The sequence below is a fragment of the Pteropus medius genome, unplaced genomic scaffold (genome assembly GCF_902729225.1).
Source record: "Pteropus medius unplaced genomic scaffold, Ma_sr-lr_union100, whole genome shotgun sequence".
NCBI lineage: Eukaryota > Metazoa > Chordata > Mammalia > Chiroptera > Pteropodidae > Pteropus > Pteropus medius.
In genome coordinates this window covers 2584140-2611648 of record NW_024350397.1, presented here as the reverse complement: position 1 = coordinate 2611648, position 27509 = coordinate 2584140, and the positions used below count along the sequence as shown (strand labels likewise).

At 38.9% G+C, this 27509-nt stretch overlaps 1 protein-coding gene across 15 annotated transcripts in view; it reads left to right on the top strand.

Moving 5' to 3' along the window:
* The first annotated feature begins 895 nt into the window (after positions 1–895).
* ZNF438 (zinc finger protein 438) overlaps positions 896–27509 on the top strand; it is a 152912-nt gene continuing 126298 nt past the window's right edge. For 11 of the 15 annotated variants that reach the window (XM_039839743.1, XM_039839733.1, XM_039839731.1 and 8 more), the window contains exon 1: positions 897–1129. The gene's annotated coding sequence lies outside the window, so the exon portion shown is untranslated. Of the gene's footprint in view, positions 1130–1155; positions 1283–27509 lie in introns of those variants that run through there. The other 4 variants (XM_039839726.1, XM_039839725.1, XM_039839745.1 and 1 more) reach the window with 3 other exon arrangements.

The following is a 27509-nucleotide window of genomic DNA, read 5'->3' as shown; positions in this document are numbered from 1 at the left end:
AAAGTCTGTTTTTCCCATTTATTTTTCCCCGACAGTTGTCCAAGCCACTTTTTACCATAACGTTTATTTTTTTCTAAGAATTCTATAAGCCAGAAATAATGTTCTTCAAGCCTTCCTTTCACCTTCCACTGAGCCACCTTTTAACCAGAATTTGTCATTTGTAAGATTGTAAAAGTGTAGTAACCCTGGATTGGGCACAGGAAGATAACAACACGTGAGAGGAGGTGGACCGTTGACATTAGCGAAGAAGTGTACATATCTGATTACAAAGACCACTGTTTGTTAAATTTAATAGAGGTGAAATGTAGTGCGTAAGTATCTAAAAACGGGAAATCCAGTATGAGCAGAAGAGGCTAAAACCTCAAAGGAAAAGAGGAGAGGAAGAAACGAGACAGAGCGCGGTAAGTGGGTGTCAGCTTGCTCAGCTAGAAGGAGCCGGAAGGGCGGACTCAAAGGGGCGGGTCCGAGCCTGGAGTGGGCGGGTCCGAGCAGGGGCCAGTCCGGTTGGGGCGGAGCGCGGGACAGGGGCGGAGCGCGGGACAGAGGCGGAGCCCCGGGAGGGTGGCGGCGAGGGCCTGTGGGAGAGTTGACGCCTCCCGGCGGAGGACCTGCAGGCACCTGATGGAGAACAAATGGCAGTCTGCACACGTGGAGAACTTTTAACGAACACGTGAGGGAAAGACAGCAATGTCTGTGGAAAATCTGCCTCACAACTCTGGCGTCCTACTCCAACTCCCTGACCAATAGCTGGTTTACTGTGTTCCTGGGGTCTTCGCCCCCTTCTATTGCTCCTGTCTGTACGCGCACGCGGGCGCGCGCGCACACCCACACCCACACCCACACCCACACCCACACACACACAGGCTTAGAGCGATGCTCTCTTGATCAGATCCCGCCCTACGCGCCCTGACCGCCACACCGCGCCAGGAGGCGGCCACGCAAGCCCCTCTGCGACTGCGCCCAGAGCCCCACCACGGAGGCGGAGCCCCGAGCAAGGGGCGTGTCGCCTGCTGGCGCGCTGGGGGCGGAGCCATGGGGGCCGAGCGGTCCCGCATCCCGCGGCCTGACCTCCCCGAACGCCGGGTCCCGTGACGTCACCTCGCCGTGACGCGCACGCTGTAGGAAAACTGTAAGTTTCGGAGGATTCCTGCAGATCCCCGGGCCTGCGGGGCTCGCCCTGCTGCTCTCTTTCCCGTTGTTGGTAGTGGCTATGGGGCGTCAGGTCCTGGGGCGTCAGGTCCTGGGGCGATCCGGGGAGCTGCCGAACGTGGCGAAGGGACAGGTACCCGCCCAGAGTGGGAGCGCGCCCTCTGGGGCGGGAGGGGCAGGAATGCCACCAGGCGAGGCCGCGCCCCGCGAGGCAGGGCCCGCACCTTTTACCTTGAGGCCAAGAGGGCTGTAGGAGCCTTCAGGCGAGGCCAGGGAAGGGGGAAAGGTACAAATGGGAGAGCCCTTTATGTTCCTTCCTTGATGAAAGGAATTTGACTGCCTTCAGGCTTCCTTTGGGATCTTGCAAGTGACCAAATAATTGAGGTCAAGTTTAAAGATAACCACTTGTTGCCTCACTTTCCTTTTTGTGTAAAATGACGGTAAGGCAGCCTCTGGCCTCCCTAATTGTCATTCCCACAGGACTGGGAATTGTGAGAGCACATACGGTAACACAAAAGTGTAAACTTGTTAGGAGAAAGCTTATAAAAACAATCGGTTATACTGAGAATGTGGTGTCCAATGACCATTTCACAAAGGTCTCGTAGGTAGGGACCTCTTTAACAATCTTGCTTCCTCAATATTCCCCCACCCACCATCTGATCATGGACTACACGAGCCTGATGGGCGGTCTGAACTATTGTCACTGAACTTGGACCAAGGATCAAGAAAAAACTGGTATCATGATCACAATGATCTCGACAATTACGATGTCGTCCTTGTCTGGGTTTTGCAGAGAAAGCTTTTAAAGCATGCTGGAACTAGTACATTTATACTCGATACAGATACACTGTGAGTTTTAGGGATTTTGCTGTGTCGACTTAGAACTTAGTTGATCATATCTGACTGCTTGACTTTTCTAGCTTGCCAAGGGTTAATACATTATTGATGACTTAGTATTATACTATAATACTTATAAAATTTAGGGACAAGTATTTCTCAAGAACTCAGAAGGGAAGAATATTGTACATATCTCAGTGTGTATTCAAGAGATTATATGATCATAGTTCTGTAGGTTCAGTTCAAGGGTGTAATATCCTTCCATCTGAGTTTGAGGAGCCCTTCTTTTAGAAAGCAGGGGTTCTAATTTTTGTTTTATCAATTACTAGCTTTGTGTCCGAAGACAAGTCACCCAAACTTGGTGTTTTCTTTTTCTCTCTAAAATGGGAGATGATGGCATATCTGTGGTTGCTTTTCCAAAGATCTAGTGAGATCATAAGTGTGAAAACGAAAGGCTAAGTATGGTATTGTTAAGGAATTTGCATTGGTCCCCTAGCCTGGATAAGAGAAATAGAGATGTGAGCATTAAAAGCCACTTTCTGAATCAGAACAAGAACTAGAGCAGCAAACAGGACAATCTCCAACCTAGTGGAACTCATGTTCCAGTGTGGAAATAGGCAACAAGTATATAAGTATATAATATTATTTCAAATAGTGATAAGTACAGTGAAGTAAAGAAAGAATAAAAGACTAGGAGAATAGGCAGATTGTTGTAGATAGGGTTTGCCAGGGAAGGCCTTTCAAAGGAGGTGATGGTTGAATCAGTTGAAGTGGAGGAAGAGCCTGAGGTAAGAACATTTCAGGGAGGAATAATAATAGCAGTAAACACTTAATGTAGAGCTGACATGTGAGGCACTTTTCTAAACACAAAATTAAATTTCGACAACAGTCATATGAGTACTCATTTCCATTTTTATAGATGAAACTGACATGGAAAGATTAAGAATTTGCTCAAGGTTGCACAGCTTGCACAGTTAAAATGTGCTAGACAGTATTTGAATTTGGGCTATCCAACTTCAGAGTTCATACTCCAAACAACAGTACTTGTACTGCTCTGAGGTGGAATCCAAACTGAGGTAGCTAAGGCATAGCAAGGTGAGAGTGTTGTGAACATAACAAGGAAGGGGGAAAGTAGTGGCAGATGGTGTCGGAGGCCGGGCAGACTATGGGGGCCCTTGTAGGCTGTGGTAAAGATGTTATTGTGAGTGTGGTAGGAAACCATTGGAAGGTTTACACCAAGGGAATAGCATCTGATTTTAGTTTTATTGGATGGAGAATTAACTGTAGTCATGGAATGGGGAGTATTGAAGATGGGATGGTAGGAGACTATTACCTGGTGGTGTCTTTGGCTAGGGGAGGTGGTTTCAGAGATTGAAGTACGCAGTCGAATTCGTGATATACTTTTGAAGGTAGAGCTGCTGCTGTGGATTTACTAATGTAGGTTCACATATAACCTAAAATTCTTAGGTTCGAGTCTGGAACGACTGGGTGGGCGAGTAGTGGTACTGTTTTTAGAGAAGAGAGAAAGTGGTTTGAGAAGAAAATTATGAATTCCATTTTGGACAAGTTTTAGATGCCTGATAGATTTAGTAACACTAGTAGTACTGCTGCTAGTAATAATAGTAAGCGCTGTGTAAGCATAAACTGTGGACTGGGGTTTAAGCACTTTTATATATTAATTCATTTAATTCTTACAACAGTCATATGCTCTAGGAACCATTATAGCCTCCATTTTATAAATGAGAAGACAGGCACAGAGGTTAAAAGCGACTTGCCGAAAGGCACTCAGTTTGTGAGTGATGGAGCTGGGATTCAAACCCAGTCTGGCTTCAGAGTTCATGCAGTTAATCCCTGAAACTACCTCCGAGTTGACGTGCCGAATTGGCAGTTAGATATATGAATATAGAACTCAGGAGAATGGTCAGGGCTGGAGACAGACACACATATTTCTGAAGAGAAATTCTGCTTTTGTTCCTCATCTAAGCCTTGGTTGGCAATGGGAGAAAGGAGCGTAGACAATGGGGCTGTGCTAACTGGTCTTTCATTACTTGATTCTGTTCATGCAGCCAATATTTAATATACTCCTTCCATGAGGTTCCAAGAAGGTGAGGTCTCTATGTCTTTTACTTCTCTATCTCTAGTCCCTAAACCAATGCTTGCCATGTAGTAGATGGTAGAGACGACTATATGCAGGACATTCGGTTAGGTTTTGGGAGTTCAGAGATGAATAAAACATAGCACTCTTCCTAGAGGAGCAGAGTATGAGGCAAAACCTGTGGGAATAAAACTAGAGTATACTAACTGCATAAATGCATGCTGATTAGCTCATTCTGGCCTTCTGTAGCCCCCTCCACCCCATATGCTTAAGAGATGGGGCATGAAGGGGTCAAAGGAGCAAAAGAAGGCCTAAGCAATTGCAGGATGAATTTGAGGCTCCTCAAGAGTCTTTTTCAACAAAAGAATTCCTCAAAATCTTGCATATTTTACTATATTCGCATTAGTTTTATTTAGCAATGATATAATTTTTACCAAATGAAATATATTCTGATATTTGAGTATCATTGTGGAGTGATGAGTTTTTCCATTTCTATTACTTCAGTGTTGACAGGGCTCACTAGTGAAATAAGGGAGTTGGCTTGAAATGCTGCAGCTTGCATAATAGAGGGTGATGGAGGGGCTGTGTGAAGTATTTAGGCAGGTTTCCACCAATTTAAGTGTATCACACCAAAGTTCCACATAATGAAATGAGTTTGAGTTTCTCTGCTGATCATCTCTAACGATTGAAAGATATATATATATTTTAGTCATAGGAAGGAGATCTGGTGCTACGTGTCATAGGTGGAATTATAGATTACATCTCTTAATATGGAACATTATAGAACATTATAGAACATTGAAACTGGAACAATACACAGAAAAATAAGTATCTTATTTCTGTAAGTCTCTTTCAGGGCATACTATAACCTCATCACACTTATTACAATCTTATTATGCCTAACATGAGTATTTCAAATTTAAACTGTTTAAAAGATTAGATAAAATTACATCATTGTAGATTTTATGATTAATTTCAGAGTTTTTTTTCTTACAATATGTAAAATTCTATTTTGTTGAACTCCTTTAGCTTTCAGTGGGAGAGCTCATCTGAATAACCGCATCTACCATAACTCTAAACAGGCAGCTTCCACAAATATAGAGATGATGTGTCATCTCATTTTGCAGTTCACAAAATTTTAAATCTGCTATTGTAGTTTCCCTAAATTTAATGGAGTTGAAACAATTAGTACCTTTTTTATACCACGATTGCAGTTAGCTTCCTTAATAACATTAGATGTAGTAAAAAGTAGAATTCCATCTTAAACGGCCTGTCGATTCCTCAGGCTTCGTCACTTTCTAAGTTCAGGCTCAGCAAGGCAGGTCAATGGTTATTTAATCGTATCAGATGGCTCCCAGCAGAGCAGGAGTGATGTGTTAGTCCTTCTATTTGAAGACAACAGAAGCCACTCTAACACTGACTCAGATGAAATATAGCATCCTAGATAACTTATGAAATCCAAATTTCTTTTAAAATTTATATTTACATAAGTAAATATAAAAACTGCTACCTTATGTTAAGAGTACAAATGTAAATATATGGAAATTGTTTCTCGTAGAAAACCACGTGTCTAGCCCAATTTGGTGTGTAGTGGGCTCTAAATATAATTTTTAAAATTCCACTGCTTGTGATTTCTTTTATTTTTGTATATTACCTTCAGTTCTCACATACACATATATACTTGCAGTAATAGCTGAATTCTAGTTTATGTACTTAACATTGTTTGAATATATTTAAATCAAATAATTTAAATAGTATGTAGAACATAATTTTGATTCATTCTATATTTAGTTGCTTAGAAATTAAAATCTTGAGGCTTGATTTTTTTTTCCCACATAAACACTAATGGATGGAAGCTCAGCTTTAGTAATGTGTTAACCAAGTTGTTACCTTCAAAAAATACCCAAGAAGAAAATTCTTAGAGAGGATTAAGCGAAAATAGTATGTTGACGAAAGGGATAATTTAAGCATAACTCCCTACTATACCTATACTTCTTAAGATGTACTATCTTAAAATCTTACTGTTCTTTAACTTAGTTTTTATATTGCAGAACTGCTAGTTTCAGGCTGCATTCTAAGCCATCAATCTATATAAAGATAAATGTGAGATAAATACTGCAATATAGTACTGTGGATTGAGCTCAGTGGATCTGAGTTGCGGATACTTTGTTCCCTCTCCCAACTCGCCCTGGCATCCTTTGACAATGACTGGCCACAGTTTTGGTTGTCAGAACTGTGTGGAGGGCATTGCTCCTGGCATCCTGGTGGAGGCCAAGGATGCTCCTAAATATCCTACAATGGACAGGACAACCCCAACGGCAAAAAATTATCTCGTTCAAAATGTCGGTACTGTTGATGTTGAGAAACTCTGCAATCTATAATGTGCTTTCTTCCTTTTTTTTCTTTTTCTCCCTCCCTACATAGGTTTCTTGACATCGTAGGGGAGGGCTTCTCTGCCCTCTTTGGGTCTCTGGCTGGGCCTGCAAACCTGATATAAAACAGATTAAGAGGAGAAAAACATGCACATTTTATTACACTTTTACATGTGCATGGGAGCCTTCGCAAAAGAATGAAGACCTGAAGAAGTGACCAGAGTAGGAAGCTTTTATCCATTTTAGTCAAAGAAACAAATTTGTGAAGAATTGACAAGACAGAAGGGTTTGGGTTCAAGGTAGTATATGGTTGAAGAAGTAACTAGGAAACTAAGAGTTAGTTTAACAAGACTTGTTTGTAAAGATTTCTCTCCCCAGTTCCCCATCTCTGATGATGAGAATGTCTTTCCCCTGGTACTGGGATGGTATCTTTCACATGGGAGTTTTGCCCCTTGCTTTCAGGAAGGAAAAAGGAGAGCAGAGTGTCCTTATACCTGCTATTTCTTAAGTACTTTGTCAAAGTATGTCAAAATGGCATATTTTGGGGAGACATTCTGATTCCCTTAAATACCTCCATCTTGTCGTCATTCAAAGGAGTGGGTAATTCAATGTTTGTAATCCTACTCTGATTGGACTTCAGTGGCAACTCCACTGAGTTTTGATAAACTATAAGATAATACTACTTCCTATTTAGAATTTATTTTTTGAGACCTCTAAGTCCAAAAGCAGTCCAAAGGGATGGCTCTTGGCTGTGTTTGCATTTACTTGGATGAGTCACCCCACCCAGCATGATTCACTTTGTCAGTATGATAGGGGGTTTATATTTGGGGTAAGACTCTCATTCATTCTGATTTTCTAATTAGAATCCATATTCTCTTTAGTCATCTTTTATGTCTGATTTGAGGCTGTTTTTCTTACTTTTTCACTATGCTGGCGTAAACCTCAGACTGACTTGATTTTAACAACAAACAAAATGACATAATGGTTAGTTTTTATTTTCTTTTCTGAAACACTTAGAGTTCATCTTACTCTGAGTACATCATTTTTGTGGGGTGATAGGAGTTGATGATAGTCACTTTATTTTCTAGAATGGAAAATTTAAGAAGAGATTATTGGTTTACTCAAGTAAATCAATTTCAAAGATAGGATTAGATTTTAGTTTTTTAGGTCTTACAAAAGTAAGCCACACTGTCATTTCCATTAGATCAAAAAGAATATCTACTTATATATTTGATCAGTTAGCATTTTGTTTGAAGATTACTTGATGATATTCAATTCTTGATGTAGGTTTCAGTAGTTGGAAATTTTAATGTTTCATATAATACATCCATCAGCTGGATTTGGACCATTGATAGTGTGAAATTGTGGGTTTGGGCTTGAGAGGAGATGGAAAAGGGCGCCTTTGTTGGTGCAGTCGTGATTGGGCAAGAAGGATTATAATTAGACTTAAAAAGTGAAGATTCCCAACTTTCTATAAAACTGAATTATTGCTTTCAAACTTATTAATCAAGAGAGAACTATGCTTGCAGAATATAGTCCTCCAAATAGGCAGGGGATGTACTTAGGATTTTGAGGAAGCATGGAGTTTTTGGATTGGCTTTTTTCAGAAGTGAGAATTTAAGGATTGGCCAACTTTAAACTTGGAGTTTAGGGACTGGCTGGCTGCAGAGCAAGAGTGCTGAAGAGGGGCAGTCACTTATTGGCTGATTTATCAGTTGTGTACTTAAGTGGGAAGGTTGAGTAGAGTTTGAAGATTGATTGATTGGGGCATATTTAAAACCAGTTCTATGGCTGCTTATTCTTAGCTTGGGACAAGAGCCAAAGAATAATTTTTTCCTTTCTTTTAGTTGGAGAATAAGCACTTTTTATTTTCCACATTTATATCAAACATTTATATTAGCAATTGTGTTAATATAACACATTTGATTTTGCTTTCTTCTGAAACAACAAAAATGAGTGACTGCAGTGAATATCACTTGTTTTCCATCTACCAGTTTCAGGATTATGTGATATTTGGGACACAGGCTGCTTCAAGGATTATTTTTGTATATAGTTAAAAAGGTAATATGTTATTTATGGTGATACTTTAATGTGTTAAATGTTATGGTGAAATCTGTGTTACTTTTATATCTATTTTTCTCTCTTGTGGGAGTGTCATGACATCTGCCTGCCAAAATTAGTCTTGATGGGTGCTGAATTATAGATCTAAAAGTTTGTTGTTTTTGCTATTGTTAGAGATACATCTAGAAGCATTTACTTTTTGAAAGTTGACTAGCAATTCTTATCAACATTTTGGAAGGTTTAATGATTATATTGTATGTCTTTTATATGGGGTAGGTTGAATCGTTTTAGTATCTGTGAATTATTTTATCACAATTGTTATATCATAGTACCATTACGTAAACATTTTGATTTAATGTTTATTTTAGAATATTTTTATTCTTCAGAATTATGACTATTATGACTATTTACCAGAACTATGACAAAAAATAGATATTTTTCTAAATTGATCTCTCACAGTAATATAGTTTTAAAAATCTTTTTCTGTGGAGACGTTAAAATAAATTCAGTGGGCATTCTTTATCTCAGAAGTTAGAGAAGGCAAAATGAGTTTTTGGCTTACTTTGTTTTTTTGTATTGAGATGTTATTTAAAATTACCTATATACTGTATTTATATTTGAAAAAGCAGATAATATTTTCAAAAAAAGGGTGCTGTTCTGTTTATATGCAGCCCTTCCTTAACCCACAGCTTTTGTGTCTTACCTCTCTGCCTTTCAGATAGTTATTATCTAGTGATAAAGCTATATTAGTGATTAGATAAAGCATTTTTATGTGAAAGCTCTTTGAAAATGTGCAAATCCAATTCTTGTTTCTGTTTACAGTCTAAATTTCTGACCTGCTGTGATCCTTAACTGTGAGAGGATAATCTTAACCCAGTATTAAAATTAATATTATGAAGTTATTTATTAAAAAGTTGTTGTTTACTAAATAATACTTACATTTTTTATACTCATCATTTAAATTATATAAATTTATACTTAAATAGTTGCTTAAATTTTCTAGAAAAAGTTTGTTTTAGATGCCTGAATATGGTTACTGGGATTATTTCTGTGCTATCTATAGTGTGAATTAATGAATTTGAAATGTGTTTTTTCTAGTGAAATGTGTCTTGCCTAGTGAGCTGATCAAAAAATGAATCATAGGTGCTCTTTTGTAGGAAAAAGGAAAAAACAAGGGTTATATGCTCTCTAATAAAAGCCTTATTTTGTAGCCTTTGATAATATGGCTATAAAATGGTATCTCATAGTTTTAATTTGCATTTCTTTGATTTCTTGTGAGGCTCAGCTTCTCTTCATTCACTTGTTAGCCATCTGGATTGCACCTACAGTTGCCAGATTTAGCAAATAAAAATACAGGACACTGTTCAATTTGAATTTCAGATAAAGAACAAAAAAATTTTAGTATAAATATATACCATGTAAGAGTTGGGACATACTTATACTAAAATTTTTTCCATTGTTTATTTTTAATTAAAATTGAGCATCCTGTACTTCATCTGACAACTTTGATTTTACTGTCTGTGGATTGTTTGTTTCTGTCTCCTAAATTTTTAATTGCATTTCTTGTCTTTTTTTGTCATTATTTTTCCAGATTTTTTGCCAGACACTAGATATCAAATCCCTCCCCCCTTTTTTTTAATGTTGCAAATGTATTCTTCCATTCTTTTGCCTGTTTGTTAACTTTGTCTATAGTGTCCTTTGTTGAATAATAGGTCCTTAGTAGGTCAGTTCCATCATAATTTCCCCATATTGTTTATACGTTTGAGACCTTTTAACACTCAGGTAACACAAATGTATTACCCTACTTTTTCTTTTCTTTATTTAGCTTCCTAGTTTTACCTTTCATATTTAGATCTTTAATTCATTTGGTGTTTATTTTATGGGAACAACATTAGGAGATGAGGTGACGGAGGTAATAAGGGGAACAGATCACATGAGGATTGTAGGCCATTGTGAGGACTTTGTATTTTTTGTTAATTGAATAGAAAGCCAGTGGAGGTTTTGCACAGAGGATGCCATGGACTAAAATATGCTTTTAAAAAAAACTCTCTGATAACTGTTGAGAATAGGTTGTGCGAGTTTTGGCACAGACTGCTAATTCTTGTGCAGTGCCTGGGTCTTCCTTCTTTTAGTATCAGAACCCTTCTTGTTGAGCTGGGTATATGGCTATTTAGACACTGTATTTTCCAACTTCCCCTGCCTGTAGGTATGGCTGTATGATTAGGTTTGGCCAGTTGCATATGAGCGAAAGTAAGTGCAACTTCTGGTTTATCTATTTGAAGATAAGGTGCTTGTCCTGTTCATCTCCCACCCCACTGCCCTTCCTACTGGAAGGCAGTAACAACTCTAATGGCAGAAGCGTCTTGAACCTAGAGTTAGAAGTCCTGTGAGGAGGACAGCGGAGCCATTCCTCACCAGCCTAGGTCTCTGGATGACACTGTGGAGCAGAACTGACTACTAACCCTCACCTCTGGGCACCTGCCTATCTTTATACTGTTTCAAGGAAGAGAATGAACTTCTCGGACACTATTTCATCTTAAGAAATTATCCCATTCTCTATATCATGCCAAAATTGGTACCTGAAGTAGGGTGGTGCCATAATAAAAAGCTAAAATGCATGGCACTGATTGCATGGTTGGTTGACACAGTTGGCACTTGTTATAGGCTGGAAAACTGGCAGCTGTGCTGTGGCAAAACATTTAGGGAAACTGTCACCTCTGATAATTTGGAAGGCAATCAATGTATCCATCCAGTTTGTACCTCCAGGGAAGTGGTTAGAAAGACTGCTAAAATGAGTTGACAACTCCTTGCTGCTTTAGCAAAGAACTACAAGAGGGTATCAAATAAAGTTCTGATTAGCTAGTTTGCAGTTAGAGATGGGAGTATAGTTTTGTTGAAGGAGGCTCCCTCTGCGCATGGTCTGAGCTCTGAGTTGACTGTGAGAACACTAATATAGGATATTGTAGGGTCGGAAAAAATTGCTTCTGTATCCCAAAACAGCAAAAGGTAAGATTCATTCTTAGGACTATCCTGTTAGATTTTTCTTGGCCAGACAGTGGAAGCCATTCCAGGCAAGGATCAAATTAAGGTTTTACCTTCCCACTTGAACCAGTCAGTTAAGCTAGATAAAGCGCTAGTTATAAATACAGTCTCAGTTCCCTACAACAACAAAGGTTTATTTCTTGCTCATGACATGTCTGTGGCTCTGTTCCACATCCTCTGTTACTCTAAGCTGAAAGAATAGGCTTTTTGGAAACGTTGCTATTCTGTGGCAGAAGGAAAAGACATATGGCAGAACCAGCTGCTTGGAAGTGGCATGTGTTACTTTTGTTCATATTTTATTGGTCAAAGCAATTCAGATGGTTGAATCTGAAATTAGGCAGGCAGGAAGGGTCAGCTCAAGTGACATAGCTTGCCCTTATGTAAATGGAGTGATGGTATAATCCTCCTGTCCTGTTGTGAATCAGATGACCTCAAGATAGCTAACCTTAAATCAAGGGAGAGAGAGATGGATCTGCCATAGAGGCCAGCAAATAAATGAGGAGAAATGACAAGCTTAATACCAATGACCAGACTGAATCTTTACTTGTGGTTACTTTCACATGACACTGACCAAAGGCAAACAGACATGTTGAATTTTTGAGAGGATTATGTTGTTGAAGATATCACAAGTTTGCCTTGAAAAGCCTGTGATGGTTTGACATTGACTCTTAAAGGAATCTTTGACCCTCAAATTTATACCAGCTCTTTGCTGCTTCCTTGGTACACGTATTCTCCCATGCCCACTTCATATATGCCCAGAAAGATAATAGAAAAATAGAATCTTCTAGAGGCAAAGCCAGGCTCTAGCAGACAAATAGACAAAGGATATCCCCCAGAGAACAGAAATAAGTTTAACCAATGGACTTCCTTCCCTGGTAGAGCAGGTGTTCTTTGCCATTGCTTTCCAGTAGTATTTTACCATTGGTGAAAAAAGAATATGTATTTGCCATTCTTTTCAGAATGGAAGACTTAACTGCATTAATCGTATTTATTCGGTTATATGTTGGGTGTGATGGTGTTGGTGGAGAGCACAGATTACTTATCTTTTAATTCATAGGTCATTGGACTAGGATAGAGCCAGATCGATATCTGTTGAAGAGGATTTGCATCACCCAGAGATTATAGACTTTGAGCCAAATCCAGTTACTGAGTGGGGCTTTAGGTTATCCCTTTAGAAAGAAGATAACTGTTCCAGAGTGGGAAGGATGCCCCCTCACCTCTGATATTTAGCGAGGCACATGACCCCTATATAGAAACTATTTCTTAGGCTCCTTGTAGCCAGATGAGGCCACATACCTAAGTACTGGCCAGTGGATGGATGTGGAAGTGGTTGGTGTCTGCTTGTTTGTCATATTCCTTTCCTTTCACCCCCATGAACAAAGTGTTGGTGAGCTAGCTTATTGGAACATCCTGACAAGGGTAGTAACCCCAGGGAGTGGTGGGACAAGAGAGAAGGGACCTCAGTCCCTGGACTGTGGAGAGCTCTTTACCGCTTGTCTTCCCCTGGACTATTACATAGAAATAAGCTCCATTTGTTTGAGCCACTATATTCTTGGTTTTGTTGCAGCAGGATAGCCTATATCCTAGTTAATACAGGAAAGCAGGAAACAAAGTTAGATTTGTTTCTAGTGATTTTTTTTTTCATTTGAAGCTTTTGATTTATATATTCTTTCTATGAAAATTTATTTTTGAAATTGTCTAACAAATAGTTTAGAAATAAACTCTTATTTGAACATCACTCTTATTGTGATTATGATATATTCTTTTTATTCATATACATAGGTTTTACATATTTATATAAAATTTGGTATCCTGATATTTTCATGTGATATCCATTTTTCTTTGTTAGAGTTCTTATACTCGCATAGTTATTGTTACAAAACACTAGGTTTTACCATACTTTACTTAAAATCTCATTATAGTTGACTGCTATGGACTGAATTGTGTCCCCCCAAATTCATGTTGAAGCCTTCATCTTCCCCTCATTCCCACCTTGTAAACTGCATTGGAGATAGGGCTTTTAAGGAGGAGGTGATTAAGGTTAAATGAAGCCTAAGGTTAAATAGTCCTGTAAAACTGGTACCCTTATAAGAAGAGAAAGACACAAGAGATCTTTGCCTGTGGGGACACAGTGAGAAGATGGCCATCTTCAACCCAGAAAGAGAGTTCTCACCAGAACCCGACCATGCTAGCACTCTGATCTTCGATTTCTGGCCTCCAGAACTGTGAGAAAATAAATTTCTTTTCTTCCGTCACCCAGTCATGGTACTTTGTTATGGTAGCCCAAGCTGACTGTGATGGAGCCCATGCTTTTAACTGCTATACTACAAATAGAGACCTTTCTCAGATCACACAGTCAGTGGCAAACAGACTGCATTTTAAGATTAAGGGTATCAGTATTAAATTGACAGGTCTAATATTCTGAATGAATTTTCAGTTAAGAAGTTACCTGTGTTTTGGAGAGATCAGTTTTGTGTTTTCAGGCAAAATCCAGACTGCAAAGGGTTAAGAAGTGAGTTGGGGGTGGGGGGAGCAGTAAAAATGGGAGTTTAGACTCTTAAGACACTTGGTTATGAAGGGAAAGGGGCAAATAGGATAGTACAAGAGAGACTCAGTGTCTGGGAAAGTATCTTAGTTTCGTTTGTTCATTTGTTTGTTTTACGATGGGAGAGATTTAAACATTTATGTGCAGTGGGGTGAAAACCAGAAGAGAAGGAGCAATTGAAGATGTGGAAGGGAAAAGTGGATAACATATGGCATCAGATCCCTAAGGAGGTGGGGTGAGTGGCTTGAGTCCTGGAGCTCTGGTCAAAGGTTAGCTTTGGGCATGAAGGGGGACACCCTTCCTCTACACAGGCAGGAAGGAAGTAAGAATGGGTGTATGGGTTGTTGGTTATTGGTCATTGTTGGTCGTTGGTCAGTGGGGTGAGCAATCCGAGGGAGTCTGACTTAATCACCTCTCCTTTGTTTCTGTAGAGGTGATGTCATTTGCTGAGTGGAAGGGACAGATGGATGCTGGAGAAAGTGATGGAAGTTTGGAACTGAATCTGGGACATGAGAGGGAGCTGATTGGGAGCCCTGAAAAAGATTGATGGCAACAGTGAGCAAGAGCCTACTGAGATAGGAGACCATGTGTTTGCAAAATTCCCAGTCAGCATGGTTAGAGCTTTTCATATCAGTGATCTGTCTCTAGATGATTGGAGTGGGAATGAAGAGGTAGATACTTAGATTGGTTTAGAGGAAGGATAAGCTGGTAAGATAGTTGAGAGTTTACACATGGGAATGTGCAAAGCTGGGTGATCAGATCGTGGGTTATAGTGGGCAAGAAGTGTACTTGGGTCATGTTTGATGGATCAAGAAAAAATATGAGAGGTTGGGGAAAGACTGGATAACTAAACATGTTTAAGTTCAAATACGATTATTTATTCGTTCATTCAATAAATATTGAGCATTTTTTTATCTTCCAGGCACTGTTCTAGGAGGTGTGGCTACCTAGATCAAAACACTGATCAAAAAAGTCCTGGCCTGGTAGATTTTACTTCTAATGGGAGTTAGACTACATTTATATATGTAGTCTATATGTATATGTAGTCTATATATATGTATATGGTTTCAGATTGTAAGAAAATGTTAAAAAGAAAAAAAGCATAAAGGATTAGAGAGTGATGCATCTGCTATTTTAGATTACAGTGAACAGGAAGGGGCTCTTGGAAGACATGTGTCCTCTGAGCAGTTCACAGCAGGGCATGTGGGTAAGGAAACAGCACAGCAGAGCCTGGCCAGGATCTTGCTTAAGAAGCAGCTAGGGCACTGGGGAGTGTGAGTGAGGAAGAGAGTGGTAATTAATGAAGGGCATGATATATTAGGGCCACCATAAGATTTAGGATTTTATTCAAGTGCCATGGGAAAGCCATTGGAAAGTTTGAATCAGAGGAGTGACTGTCTTACTTTTCTGATGGTTCGCATTGGCTGTTTTGTGGAGAATTGAATAGTAATGTGAATAAAGTAATCTAGAGAGCTAGAAGGATAAGAGATTGGAGCCTTGGGGCCTTTAAGTAGTGTATTGTAGGTTAAGACTTCAGCAATTGAGTGCTTCTGGGTGAAGGATCCCATTGCTGCTCCCTTAAGCAGATGGACCCACTCCACAATAGGCATTCTTTTCAGTGGACAAAGGCCTGACCCTGACCCTTGGCTTATACCACACCCTTTCCTGTTTTTGACTCTGCTTCTTACCAGCTTCATTATTCATTCTCCCATTTTGTCCTCACCTTGTCTTTCAGATCTGATGGACATTCTTGTCTGCTTGGCCAAGACTTCCTCTAGATTTAGGTTTTCAGCTCTTTTTTCCTGCTGTCTGAGTTCAGTCTTCTGCAGGAAAAAAGGGCCTAGTATATAAGACAGGTGGAAGTGAGGGAACTGGAAGTCAGTAGTGCAGTGCTTTGCCTACTTACAGCTATTTTCTGACGCCACAAAGCAACCCGAGACACTGCGGGAAAACTAGCCTCCCAGTTCCTAGTGTGGAAAAGCCCTGTGTCGAACTGTGCTGCTGCCTTCTTGCAGCAAGCCATCCCTGGGATCACCTTGGGTCATGCTGGCCCTGCTCAGCCTGTGCCTTCTTAATCCTTGGTCGCCTAGCTAGCTAAATGGCAACATGCATACCCTCCAATTACAAAGGGGTGTGCTGAGGGCACCCAAAACCGTGAGGTAGGCATGGTACCTCTTCCCAAGTGTTAGTTTTACTTGCTGGCTGTTATTTAATTTACTAAATTTGGACAGTTAAAATGAATGTAGTTCTGGTTATAAGCCATGAGTTCTGTCTGTCCTCAACAAGTTCTTATATTGATCCTAATTAAGAATGTTAATTTTTTTTTTATATCAAAAGAAACTGGTTATATTATAGTTGAGAATGTAACATTTGTGTGAACTCTAAGGGAAAAAAACACAAATCCAAGAAATTTAAAGTTTGCATGGACCACTTAGGGCTGTACCTTCAGTCTGGGGATTAGTCAGTCCCTCTGCTCTGCATTGGGAATACTTTGATAGACAAGGTTAGAACTACCCTTTTAAGTTGTTGAATTCTGTACTTCTGTTTTTCTGTTTAATGCAGCTATTATAACATTTTTATTCAGCATCGGGTAGGAGATGGCCACAATATAGACTCTGAACCTTAAAGCTTTTCTTGTTAAAGGTAAAAATGTGAGTGTTTTCTTCCTTTAGTCAGAGTTCTATTTTGACAAATGTCATTAAAGTACTCATTGCTGCACTATAAAAAGGATTTATAAGAACCAAGTGATGGTCTACTAAAGCCAATACTCAAAACAAGGTCACTCTAGACCACAAAATAGGTTTGAAGCTTTGGATTTAAAAAAAAAAAAAAAAAAGGAAATCATTTGCATTCAAATCTGTAATTTTAATCTGAGTTGAGGGTGGATATTTTAGCATTAAGACAAAAAATTTCTTTAGACTGTTTGCTATCAAGAAATTGATTTAGGGCTAGGGATTTTGCACAACACTGCCAAATTATAAGACAAATGAGAATAAGAATTTGGTCATGTTCACTGATACATCCTGAGCTATGAGTCGCACACAATGCCTGTCATGTAACAATAACTATTTTTTGAGTTAATAAATGAACCATCTTTGGTATAGGGGTTGAAATAAAACAGAGACAGCATCAGGTTTTAATGAGGGAGAATTCCTGGGTGTTCTGTCACAATGTTGCTATCAGTAAATAGCCTCTTTAAAATTAATAAAAGACATCACAGCTATAAGCTTTTTTTTGAGTCTGTCAGTTGTCAAGTCTCTTTAATCATATGACATGTCAGTTCTGTCTGTTAAATGGGGATAGCAGCACAGAATCTGTTGAGTGCAAGTAACTGCACTAGGATTAGATGAGATACATTGAATGGGAGAAAATACATGCAAATCATATTATCTGATAATGGTCTTGTATTCCAAATTTATAAAGAACTCTTATAACTCAACAATAAGGACAAGTCACCCAACTGAAATATAGGCAAAGGATCTGAATAGACATTTCTCTGAAGAAGACCTATGAATGGCTGATAAGCACATAAAAAGATGCTCAACATCATTGGTCATAGGGATATGCAAGTCAAAACTACATTCGTAGTCACTAGTTGGCTATAATCAAGGGTAGATAATAATGTGTTGTTAAGGATTTGGAAAAATGGAAACCTTCCTGTACTGGTGGGAATGTAAAAATGGGCAGCTGCTTTGGTAAACAGTTTGGCAGATCTTTAAGAGGTTAAAACATAGAGTTACCATATATTACCCACTGTTACTGAAGTAAAAGGGAGTTTGTTTGCCTGTGCACATCAAAGCCGAAAGAGATATGAACAGGGAGTCTCAGCAAAGAAAGTAAAATATTACTTAAGGAAGTAGTTCCAAGCCTGGAGATACAGGTGAGCTAGCACTCAAAGAACTGGCTCCCTGATGGCTTCTAGGGATTAGGTTATATAGGGGAAAACTCATTAGTCATGGGAGCTGAGGATTTGGAGTTGTGGGCTCTACCGATTGGTTGGGGCTAGGGTATGAAGCAGTTGATCATTACATTGGGTCCTGATACCAGTCATGGTATTGTTCTGTCTGGTTTCAGGGGGTTGCTGGTAGGGTTGTTTCAGCTTCCTGAGTCTGGAGCTAAAACACAACTGAGGTCAAATTATTATCTTTACTTTGACTGAAGCTCTGTGTGGTCAACAGACCTGAGGCTTTGTTCCCAAGACTGTTTGATGCTTTCGTAAGAGCTGAATGATTAAGAAACTGGTCATGCAGTATGTGCAAAGGTGGAAGGATGAGGAAAGAAAAGAAGCAAGTGAGTGTAAGGCCAGTTTGAATCAAAGAGAAATCTAAGAGAAAGAGTCATTTTAAAGAAGTGAAGATCTTCCCAGTTACACAAGCAATTCCACCCCTAGGTATATACCTAAAAGAAATGAAGACATACATATATACAAACACTTGTGTACAAATGTTCACAGCAGTATTATTCCTAATACTTAAAAAGTAGAAACAACCCAGATGTCTATTAGTTGATGAATGTATAAATGAAATATGGTAAATCCATACAATGGAATATTATTCAACAATAAAAAGGAGTGAAGTACTGTATGACACATGCTACAACATGGACGAATCTCAAAACATGGTAAGCGAAAGAAGCCAGGCAAAAAATTCCATATATTGTGATTCCATGTATATGAAATGAATAGGCCAATCCATAGGTACAGAGAATAGACTAGTGGGCTGGGATGGTTGGAGCGGGGAGATGGGAGAGTGACTGCTGATGGGTAGGGAGTTTCTTTTTGGGATGGTGAAGACTGTCTAAGATCGCAGTGATGGTTGCAGAGCTCTGTGAATATGGATATGGTCATAGGGATATGCAAGTCATATCCCTTAGAGGGTCCCTAAAACCAATGAATTATATGCTTTAAAAGCGTGAGCTGTTTGGTATGTGAATTATATCTCAATAAAGCTGTTAGAAAAAGAATAAATGAGCTAATATGTGGGAATATACTTTGAGCTATTTGAGAAGATACTATTATCATAGTTTGACCATAAGGCCTTTAAATAGTATCAGAATGACTTAGATATTTTTCCTTGCTTTCAGGCCTCTGATTTTTATGCCATTACCCAACTTTATAAGGCTATATAATTCAGCAATATAAAATATTGAACATATTGAAACATAAAATGAAAACTGCTTGGCTTAATATTTTTATTTAATAGAATTTTCTGAATTACTTAATTAGTGATAAGTAGAATGTGTCATGAAAGATTTAGAGTTTAGCATCATAAAATCTTAAAGCTGGAAGAAACTTTAGAAGTCATCTATTCTATGTCCCCTTTTGTTTTGTGAGTGAAGGAACTGAGTCCTGCAGAGGTTAAGATATCTTAGGTCTCAGAGCTGAGTAAGTTCTAGAGCTGAGTTCTTTCTGTTGACTACTATTGATTTTGGCGCTATTAGTAGTATTAGCACTGATGACATCATAGCAGCTATTTAAATGCTTCCTATGTACCAGACATTCTATTAGATACTTTATATATATGTTATCTTGGTTAACCTACACAACAATTTATGTATTAGTTTCCTATTGCTGCTATAACAAATTAACAAGAACTTCATGGCTTAAAACAACACAAACTTAGTATCTTACAGTTCTGAAGGTCAGAAGTCCAAAGTGGGTCTTACTGAGTGTTGGCAGGGCTGCATTCCTTTCTGGAGGTTTTAGGGGAGATAGGTTTTCTTGTCTTTTCCAGCTTCTATAGGCTGCCCACATTTATTTGGCTTGTGGCCTCCTTCCATCTTCAAAGCCAGCACTGGCAGATTGAGTTTTTCTCACATGTCATTTCTCTGGTTCCGACACTTCTGAGTCCCTCTTCTCCTTTAAAGAATCTTTTGTGATTACTTTGGCTCTTCCTGGATAATTCAGGATGCTCTCCTTATTTTAAGGTCAATTGTTCAGCAACCTTAATTCCACTTGGAGCCTTAATTACCCCTTGCCATGTGACATGACATATTTACACATTTCAAGGATTAGGACTTGGATATCCTGGGGAGGGGCATTATTCAGCCTATGACAATCTGTTAATTAGATTTAGAAGTTTAGGTTCAGTGAGATTAGGTAAATTGTCCAAAGCCTTAACATTAGTAAATGAAAGAGCTGATATTTTAACTCTGGCTTGTTATTTAGCATATCTTTCATGATACCATGATCTTTTCTACAAATGTTATTTGATCCGGGTCTCGAAAAGTAAGTAGGAGCAGGAGCAGTATTCAAATAGTAAATAGCTATTTATTAAAAGAAAATCACACTTACTTTAATGACATCAAGAAATAGGCTGTTTTATTATGGAGCAGTTGAAAGCACGGTAGTGATATGGAAAAATGTTTATGATTTATCAAGACTTTCAATTCATTAACCCCTCCCTCTATTTCCCTCTATTCATTAGTCCCTTCCTGTCATCAAGTCCTTTCTTATCCAGTCTAGCTGCCCTAATTCAAATTACTCTCCTGCAAATTCCTCAGTTCCTTTGTACCTCTGATCTCTCCTGTCTGCCAAAGCCTCAGGACTGGATAAACTCAACTACCTGCCTGTTCCTTTCACTATAATGATATAATCTTCCCATGTGCTTCTATTATCTCACTCCCCACAGCACACCTCCTCCATTCTTTCAAAACTCTAACCTCCCTACCAGTGGTATTTGACATTTTAGCAACTCTTCATGCAGTTGACCACAATCGAGCCTTACTTCCTTTCAGGAACACTCTTCTCTTGGCCTTTGTCACACCACCCTTTCCTGGTTTTCTTTTTCCCATTCTGGCTGACCCTTTTCAGTCTTCTTTGTTGGTCCTTCCACTTTGACTCTGAAAGAGGAGTTCCTCAAAGTTTGGTCCTCTTTTTGCCCCTCACTTTATACTTTGGGTTTTAAATATGATCATTTTGAATAAGTCTTCCATGTTTATGTCTCTAGCCCGGGGTTTCTCAACCTTGGCACTAGTGACATTTTGGCCTGGATAGGTTTTTGGGGGGGTGGGGGAGGGCGGGGGTGGTTGTCTTGTGCACTGTAAGATGTTTAGCAGCATCTCTGGCCTCCACCCACTAGATGCCAATAGAACCCCTATCTCGGGTGTGACAACCAAAACTTCCTCCACACATTGCTGAATATCTCCTGGGAGGCAATATCACCCCCAGCTGATAACTGTTTGTCTAGCCTAAAGCATTCTTCTGATGTTCTAAGGATAATGCCTTTGTGGCAGCTCCATTTGAACCTCTCATAGGCATTTGAATTTAACATGACCAAAATGGACTCTTGTTCTATTTCCTTGTTACAGTCTTCCTTCAGCTTTCCTTATTCAGATCATTTAAGACCTTGGTTGCAGTCCACTAAAGATGGGAGCTATAAGGGAGTTTTGGGCGAAGAAAAGATAGGATCTCTCTTTGGTCAGCTCTTTGTTGAGAGTAGACTGTGAGTTGGAAGGTTAAAGCAGACAGTCTAGTAAAGAAACTACTGTAGCGATCTAGGTGAAAAATGGTAACAGAAAAGATAGTAAGAAGTGGTATTTACATACAAATTTCCCTGAGAAGAGGAATGCATTGTATCATAATGAGGTTAATATCTTAATGTGATATGTTTATCAAGTATTTTCTCAGAACTTACTGGAAACAGATTTTGGTGGATCAGAGTGAGAATATAGTAGCTGAACCCCGGGAACTTGTGGGGATGTTACTTGTAACGAATGAAGGCCAGAATGGACAGTAAAATGAGAGACCCCACAGGAGGAGTAAGCAAGACAGCCAGGACAGCCAGATCCACCTCGCACCCCTCCCTAGGGCCTGCCCTCCCACTGGAAAACATGTACCTGTGGCAGGGTGGATTCAGCAAATGAGAGTCAAGAGACTTGCCTTCATGGGAGACATTGGAAGCAAGACATTTTGGGCCCTAAGGCTCTTGGCTGAAAAGAGGCCGCTGTTAGCATTTGGTGTGGGACAGGTTTTTGTTGCATAAGATTGCCCTACATGAAGAGGAAAACCGTTGATCCCTGATTCCTCACAGATAGCAATGGATGCTCCCTTGTTGTGACATCTAAAAAGTGCCCCTCCCTTCCAATTTCCAAACTCCCACAGGGAGTCAGACATGCTGAACTGCAAACACTTGACTAAGCCCCCTTTTCTAATTCAAAAATTACCTTCCATAACAAGAAATCAAAAGGTTATGGTATTCTAGGCCCAGTTTTGAGGAGTTAGAAAGTATGGCAGTGAACATTGCCACAGTACTTTAAAATTAACATTGATTTTTATTGCTGATACATCCCTTAAATTTTTTTCTGTCCCTAATATGTACCTTAAAATATTCTTAATTCTTTCATAGAGGGTGGGGACGTTTCGGGCCATCTCAGGCCATCTCTAAAAATAGTACACGGTATTCCAGCTCTAGCTACTCTCTTCCCAGCATTGTAATATAAGGGAATTTGAATTAAAATGAATGAGGAACTTGGATGACAGGGAATTCCCTAGTTGTATCTTAGCAAAAAGAGTGGGAGGATTGGAAGATGGAGGTTAATGGCTATATGTGACTGTTGATGCACATCATGTCTTTATAAGGTCTAGCTGCTATTAAGAGCTAAATACTTTGAAAATCACATTTTAGAAAAATAGAAAATAGAATGTAATATTCATCAGCTTTATGAAAAATTGATAGCTCTGTATTGGGGCAATGAAAAACTCACTAAAGAACAGATCAACAGTTTTGAATATATAAAATTTTAGGACTTAGTCACAATGAAAAAATAATATAACAGACTGGGGAAAATGGTTATATCAAGTGTAACTAAGGGTTAAAATCTGTAATACCTGAGGAGTCTTCTCAAACTTAATGAGGAAAAAAAAATCAAGATTTAGTATATAAATGGACAGAGAATTTTAGTGATGAGTAATAGAGTTAGTAATAAAAATGCGTAATCAAAGATGCATTTTAAGTCAACCTTGAGTTACCCGTTCTATTCTTGCAAAAGTACTAGAAATTAAAATAACTTCCAATTCTGGAGAGGTTTTAAGGAATTAGGGCCATTCATTCATTTTTTCTTGTGTTGTACCTGGTCCCAGCCACTGCCCTTCCCCGAACATGATGTGTGACTTCAGACTCTTTTCTCTTGTCCTGATTGCATCTTGCCCCTCTTACTCCTGACCTCCCTCGAGAGCAGAGGTCAGATGTGGGGACATCCCACCCAACTCTGCTTTGCTGGTGAGCTACCCTCTGATTTATGCTCAGCACTGCCTTGTAATCCTGGGTGTATGAGTCAACCCCTGCTACTTGCCTGGGGGATTCTGGAGGTCAGGGGTGGTCAATTGTGCCCTAGGGCCTGGCTCACAGTATTTGTTCAATAAATGTTGAGGGAATTATTGAAATTGGGTGAGTGTTTTAATGAACTGCAATATGTCAGAATGAGGGAATAACGTGGTCACCGAAAGTGTAATTATGAGTGTAATTTAGAGCGAAATTTTGGAACCAAATATAAAATGATATGTTTAGTGTGATTTGAACCACAGTTTAAAAGTAATATTCAAAAATGAAATTTTAAAGATTTGAAATTATAGATTTTTTTATGACACATAAAGCTAACTTTTTTAATCTTTATGATAAAATGGATAATATAAAAAATCAGCTGTCATACTTGACCTCCTTTACTCTCTATCAAAGGCTAAACTCTCTTCGTCCTGTCCAGTTATCTGGTTTAACTATGAGGAAGCAGGGTGGGCCTCCCCAAAGTGTGGACTCACAAGAATAGCTACATTTATATGAATATGAATTAGGTCTTTAAGCATATTTGAACTTTTACTATGCCTGGATATATATAGTTTGAGATAGTTTCAGTTTTTGCTTTATACTCTAAATGATTCTAATAGGTATATGGTACTTAGTATGTAGTTTATAAATGCATTCACATGATCAGTGATAAGATTTTTAGCTTTTGATGATGTTAAGTGTAAATAGTAGTTGACTTCTTTAACATTTTTTGAGTACCGACTATCTGTCAGTGATTGAGATCCAGAATGCCTTTAGGGAAGTCCTTGTCTGGCAGGGAAGATTGACAGCCATGATCAGTGATGAACAAAATGCAGTGGGAGTAGTTATTTGCAAAGGAGACTAGCAAGATAAGATTATTCCTCACTAGCGAGGTGACTCTTGAGCAGGGCTTCAGAGGATAAGCAAGATTTTTGCCAAAACGGGGGAAAAAAGAGAAAAGCCTGAACAGAAACGTGAAGGTGCGGATGTGCATGATATATTCAGAAGCCACGGAAAGACTTTAGAGAGGGTTATAACATGATTAGATTTATATTTTGGAAAGAATGGAGGTCAGTATGGAGAATGATTGTAATAAGGAGACATGAAAAGAGTGGTTCTCAGTCTTTTTTGCTTTTGTTTTGGTATGCTTTCCCATGTGCCACTTTCGTAAGCATACCTAGATTTTACATTGCAACATAGATAAGGTTAGCTTTGTATTATGCGCAGTTCTGGCCAGCCAACCATATGGCGTCTCTCAAAATTCATAGCTATACCACAGAGTATCTCTTCTGAAATGTTCCAGAGGTGATGGCTTGAATCAGAGCAATGATAACAGACATGGATATTTTCTTGTATAGACTTGATGACAGAGTTGATGTGTGGTGGTAAGGAGAAAAAGGAATATAGATCAATGTTTCTCAAATTTTAATGCATCTATGAATAGCTTCGGAATTTTGTTAAAAGGTAGGTTCTAATTTGGCAGGTTCGGGATGGGGCCAGAGAGTCTGTGTTTCTAACAAGATTCCAGGAGAGGAACATCACTGTTGGTCCATGGAATAGGGTGAGGTAACTTGAATGTCAGGCTCCAGTGACTGGAAGGTGCTGTCATTGTCTGCAATGGGGAACACAGGAGAAAAGAAAGGTCGGCAAGGATCTGGGTGGTATTGTGAATGTCCTTGTGGGACAGTAAGATAGAAAAATATATACACCTGGAAACTTGGATCTTCAACTCAAGAGGGAAATCAGGCCTACAAGACACAAATTTGGGAATCCGCATTTTACTGATTGTAGTAAAAGCCCTGAGAATGAATGTCATTATCTGCAAGAAAGAGATAAAGATACTCTTAGAAAACGTACTTATTTTTGTTCGGTAGAATTTTAATGATCCATTTAAGTTTCTCCATAAACTAGCAAAGGGGAAGAAATTGGATAAGTAGCCTCCTCCATATGAACGATATGTACGTATAAATTCAGAAGTGGAGAAATCCTTTTTGGAGGACCATTTTATTCCTTGGTAATGACCATAGAGCAGCTTACATAGTCTGTAGATCAGGTTAAAAATGAAGTACCATCTCTTATGAAATTCCCTCATACAAATGTTCATTAAACATCTTTAAAATGGCAGCCACTCTTCTAAGATCTGGGTTTAAAATAATAGCAAACAAAATGTATTCCTGACATGATGGAGGTTATGGGGGATAGGTAGACAAAGTGATTACAGTACAGTATTATCAATACTGCGGTGGGGAAGTGTAGCAGGGACACATGTCTCAGTGTGGAGATAAAGGACAGCCTTTCTGAGGAAGTAGTGTTTAAACTGAGACCAGAGGGCTAAGTGAAGAGGTCAGGAAGGGCATGACAGCAATGACTTGGAGCTGAGAAGGCCCTGCAGATTGAAGAATGGCAGTGCAGCTGACCCACAGAATGTGGGGAGTGGAGAATAAGGAGAAATGAGAGTGGAGAGGTGAACAGAGGCTACTACTAGGCCACTTCCTCTGGGACTTGGTAAAGGGTAGAGGGAGAAAATGATGTATTTTCCAAAGGAAAAAGTATTATTCTGCCTGGGTATAGTTCAAACAATAGTCTTAGGCATATGGTTTTCTAAGGCTTTTATGGACTGGCCTAGTGGTGGAATGACTCATAGTAATACTGTTTCTATAGGAATAATGTTTTGGGCTTCAAGAACTGTCTTAAATTTAATTTTTTTGCCATTTAAGGACTTCAAAAACTGTCTTAAATTTAATTTTTTTTTTGCCATTTAAGGACTGCTTGGACAGGCACACAATTCTAGTGCTTTTTGTTATTTGTGCCCAAATTATACTTTCTCTGGTGTTTATCTATATGACTGCAGGTGTTGATTTTCCACCCTCTGATATGAATCAAAGGTATCATTCCACAGATGTGGTTGAACTGTTGTTTTCTTTTCTTGAACAGACTTAGAAAATATATGGAAATAAAAATAGAAATCTTTTTATAAATTGTTGGCTTTTCACAGTGTTTGTTCTTTAAAGTTAAGGATTCCCTCTGTAAGCTAAATTGTAGTATAGTGTTATATACTATGAAAGTATGCAAAACGAAACTGACATGAAAATTGTTATAAACAAAGTAAGAGAGATTGGTGTAGTTTCCATACTGAAGTCAAATGGAATGCTTAAGATAAACAGTAAAAGGATAAAATGCCCAGTTTTTAAAAATATTTTAATAACCATGAGTTTATTAATCATATTATTATCTAATCATCATAACCACCATCATCATCTTCTTCATCACCAGCTATTGTTATCATTAGAAATAGTAGGCTTTTTAAAGCAGAAAAGAGCTGTTACGGCCAGTCTCTTTATAAAATAGATCTACATGAGCTACATTTTGTTTAATAAGTGAAACTTCAGGCTGAAATCCCCTCAAATTCCCATGTCTTCAATAAGCAAAGTTAATTTCATCCACATGTATCTCAATGAAAATATCTTCTATGTCAGAATGTTTTCAGCGGGCAATTAACAGAAGCCCCAACAGAAAATGGCTTTAACAAGTAACTTTTATGAGTTCATATAACTAGAAATTTGGAAGAAAGATGGTTTTATCTCTAACTGTTGTCATTAGGCACTTGGGAACTTTTCTTCCATTCTTCCACGAGTTAGTTTTTGTCCTCAGGCTTGTCCCCTGCTGATCTCAAGATGGAAGGCAGCTTTTGCTCTAAGATATGTATCCTTATTTCAGAGCATCCCAGACTGTAAGAAAAGAAGATGTCTCTTGTCTTAGTTTGGGCTGCTATAACAAAATACTGTACACTGGGTAATTTAAAGAACAAACATTTATTTCTCATAATTCTGGCATCTGGTAAGTCCAAGATCAAGGTGTATGAGATTTGATTTTGGTGAGGGCCCTTTCCTGGCATGCAGACAGCCACCTTTCTGCTGTTTCTTCAATGACAGAGAGAGAAGGAGCTCTCGTCCCTTTCTCATTTTCTAAAGAAACTTATTCCATAATGGAGGCTCCACCCTCATAATCTAATTTAACTGTAATTACCTCCCAAAGGCCCCACCTTTGAATACCATCACATTGAGGGTTATGATTTCAACATGTGAATTTGTGGGGGGATACAAACATTCAGGCTATATTATGTCTTTTTTTAAGAGTGGAAAAAAATC